At 44.2% G+C, this 4,078-nt stretch overlaps 1 non-coding gene across 1 annotated transcript in view; it reads right to left on the bottom strand.

The window, feature by feature from the left end:
* Positions 1 to 4,057: 4,057 nt before the first annotated feature.
* Positions 4,058 to 4,078, bottom strand: part of TRNAR-ACG (transfer RNA arginine (anticodon ACG)) — a 74-nt gene continuing 53 nt past the window's right edge. The window contains exon 1 of the tRNA in view: positions 4,058 to 4,078. This exon is cut by the window's right edge and continues 53 nt beyond it. This is a non-coding gene — a tRNA (tRNA-Arg).

The raw sequence follows: 4,078 nt of genomic DNA, 5'->3' as shown, positions 1-4,078 counted from the left end.
TATCCTGATTTCCTTCGCGTCTTCTTCTTAGAATGGATCTTCCGTATCACTTTCTTCCTCTCGAAACAGGGATGCAAGACGCGCGCGCCCCCTAGCAGTTGCGTTACTCAGCCGGGGATGTCCGAGATCAATTTTGGATCCGTGACAAACCAATGAAACTCGATATATCGACATTACCGTATTGGACTCTGATGCGTTGTGCCCAAGCAGGCCCAAGCAGAGCGAAGTAACGAACATCATAGAATCTCCCCGGTTCTACTTGGAGTTGTTTTCCTCCAGTATCAATTGCTGCATGTCTATCCGTAATAGTCTTGTCGTGTGAAAAATAACCCAAAACAAATCAATCGGTTTGGGGTCAAAAAATGGAACCTAGATAAGTATCTCTGACACATTTGATTCCTATCAAGTCTCGACTCCGGGCTTGCACCAGAATGAGAAACAAATGGATTATTCAGTTTGATACGCGTGATCTCACCTGTCCATATATATTCCATTCTTCGACGCTCCATATATCTGACAACTATTGACAGAAAGAGTTCCAACCCGGGTTAAATATGTTTATGGAATTATCTTATGAATGTGCTTGGATTGTCCCCTCACGCCCATTCGTAACCTCTGGTTTGATCGGATTGGCATTGTTTCTTTTTCCAAAAGCCACTAAGAGCCTTCGTCATATACGTGCTATGCTCAGTGTTCTTTCATTAGCCGCAGCTATGTCCATCTCTATCGCAACATTCTGGCAACAAGTTACTAGTCGCTCCACTTTTGAATACTCATGGTCATGGATTCCCAACGACGATATTTCTCCAAAGATAGAATTTTCAGTTGATTCACTTACTTCCATTACGTCGATATCAGTCACCACCATAGGTGTCTTGGTTATGATTTACAGTGATATTCATATGCGTCACGACTAGGGATACGTAAGGTTTCCCGTCTATCTAAGTTTCTCCACTGCCTCCATGTCAGGATTAGTGTTCAGTCCCAATCCAATACAGATTCATGTTTTTCGGGAATTAGTAGGGATGTGCTCTTACTTGCCGATAGGTTTTTGGTTTGCACGACCAAGTGCTGCTAGTGCCTGCCAAAAAGCTTTTGCAACTAATCGTACAGGAGATTTCGGATTATTATTGGGTATATTAGGTACGTATTGGATAACTGGTAGTTTCGAGATCCACGAATCGTGTAATTGATTTAGTGAGTTGATTGATAACAACAGCGCCGGCTCCTCCCTTGCCAATACATGTGCTCCTCTACCATTTTTGGGTCTGGTATCTAAATCTGCACAATCCCCACTCCACGTATGGTTGCCCGATGCAACGGAAGGACCCCCACCTATTTTGGCTCTTATACACGCCGCTACTATGGTAGCTGCGGGAATTTTTTTGGTAGCTCGAATGCTTGAATTGTTTGAAACCTTACCTCTAAGCATGAATGTTATCTCCTGGATAGGCGGAATAACGGCTCTACTGGGAGCGACGATAGCTCTTGCCCAGAAGGATATCAAGAAAGGTTTAGCTTATTCTACTATGTCTCAATTGGGCTACATGATGTTGGCTCTAGGTCTCGGTGCTTATAAACCTTCGTTGTTTCACCTCATTACACATGCCCATCCCAAAGCTTTGCTATTTCCCGGATCCGGTTCAGTAATTCATTCGATGGAAATGGTTGTTGGATACTCTCCCAATAGAAGTCAAAATATGTCTCCCATGGGTGGTTCGCGAAAATATATGCCAATTACTGGAATCACTTTTCTTTCAGGTACTCTCTCTCTCTGTGGTATACCACCTCTAGCTCGTTTCCGTTCCAAAGATGAAATTATTGCAAAGAGTTGGCTACGTTCCTTTCCCCCCAGATGTATAGCCTCATTCAGAGCAGTTCCAACTACTTTCTACATGTTCCGCATCTATCTCCTCATGTTTGAGGGGAATTTCCGTGCCAGTGACGGTACCAATTCATCCCATTCCTCTATGAATAGTGTCATTTGGAGTAACACCAAAACGATAGCAACGAGTGGAGATGGGTATGATGTTCCTCCACCCCCGTGAGACGAAGGAGTCAATTCAGCAGGAGATTATGATGGGGAAGATTCAATCGATAGAAAAGTTTCTGCAGAGTCCAATATTCGTTCTGAGTCTCTATATCCTAAGGAATCAGACGTTTCGATGGTATTGCCTTCAGTAGTACTGTCGATACCAACTTCGTTGGTTGGATCAATAGGAGTCAATCTCGCTGGAGGAGAAACTGGTCCCGATTTGCTATCCAGGTTGTTAACTCCCCTTGCAGGCTTTTTAGAGGACAACAACAATCCCAAAAATTTGGTACAATTGCTAATAGATTCAGCAAGTTCGGTTGGTCTATCACTAGCCGGAATATCTATCTCCTACGTGATTTATGGACCGATATCCTCTCACACACAACCTTGCGGTGATATTGATCCTTTTGCCAAACAATCTATGGGTTCATTTAACTGTCTCATTGGGGACCGGTCACACAACCGGGGTTACATCAATCATTACTACGATATCCTTCTAGTGAGAGGTATGCGATTCCTGGGTGAGTTAACTCTTCTTTTCGACCAATGGGTAATTGACAGAATTATTAATGGCACCAGTATTTTGAGTTCCATAGGTGGAGAAAGCGCAAGATATGGGGAGGGCAGGAGAGTATCTTCTTATTCATTCGGATTGATGATTGGTATTATTCTACTGCTAATTGCCTTCGTTTCTCTTGTCTCCTAAGAGTTTTTTTCTTCTCCTTTCCAAGATATTCCTTATACCTCTATAAGTATCGTGTGACTATTCTACTATGTTTTCCGGAAAAGGAGAAATAGAAACTAGTGATTGGTGATCGATCGATATGCATCTTGGGGTTGGGGGGGGTGATCAATCACGACCAAGATCAACCATGACCGATATCTTCCACACCAGCCCCCCCCCCCCCCCCGATTCGTAGGCTCTATCCGAGAAGGCAAAAGGGATTGCTATCATTACTGCTTCTTCCTATAATGAGAGTTAGGGTGTACGCGAGGTTCATGAAGTCTCGAAGAAAGCTTTGGGTCTTCGAGTGGTTAATGTCTTGCAGATCAAGGGGCGGCTCAAGGAACAAGAGTCTTTGGAAGTATATGGGATTGAATCATCTGCCACTTTCCTCGGTAGCTCAGCGGTAGAGCGGTCGGCTGTTAATCGATTGGTCGTAGGTTCAAATCCCACCCGGGGAGATTCATCCATTTCCAGTAGGATAGAAGATAGTCTAGATGATGTACCTCCCTTCAATAGGGATAATACTTCACTTACATCAGGGGAGGGGGAGGTACCTCCTCATAATATATATCTTAGAAACCGATAGTATCTTTGAAGATTTACATTATCCACATTCGAGATTCTTAGTAATGAGGTAGTTCTCCCACACCCGTATGCCGAATCAGGACTATAACCATATAGTTGATCAACCGATAGAGGATTCAATATCATGCCTATTTTAAGCTCTAATAATGGATAGAAGACTCCATACCCTCCCTTCTCTTGGCCAATCTAATGCTTCTAAGGATCCGAGTCTAGCATCGCTTCTTCGAGAATCCCTACTCCAGAGTACTGAATGGTTGGGATAAGCAAATCAATCAGTCTTTGTTTTGTCCTCGTTGGAGTCTAGATGTATCGAAGGCTTCTACTCGCTCGACTTGTTACTAGATTGTAAAACCGGAGATTCCACCCCCGGGAATTCTTCCCGATGGGGTTCCCCCCATAGGGGGGGATGTTCTGTCGGTGTGGATCCGTGACAATACCCCGTTCCGGAGTCCCAATTGGGACTGTTCCCAACGGGGAATTCAACTCGAGGGGGAACCAATGAATTACTTGTAGAAGCTACTGCTGGAGACTACTAAATATCAGGCTTACTATACGAAAGAGTCAGGTCATATATCATTCCGTTTTGGCGAGAGAGTCATGCCTTTGCGAAGGATCAAGTCCCACAGCTTCAGCTCTGCGTCTATGCTCGGAATCACAATCTTTGCTTGCCTACTTACCGCTGAGAGGGAAGGGACGTTTAGGGATGATTTTGGGCGAGGAGGGATTCGAAC

The sequence above is a fragment of the Dipteris shenzhenensis genome, chromosome 9, assembly GCF_047967505.1.
Source record: "Dipteris shenzhenensis isolate YYH24624 ecotype China chromosome 9, Dip_SZ_1.0, whole genome shotgun sequence".
Classification (NCBI taxonomy): Eukaryota; Viridiplantae; Streptophyta; class Polypodiopsida; order Gleicheniales; family Dipteridaceae; genus Dipteris; species Dipteris shenzhenensis.
The sequence above is the reverse complement of the archived record's forward strand: the minus strand, read 5'-3'. Positions and strand labels throughout refer to the sequence as shown.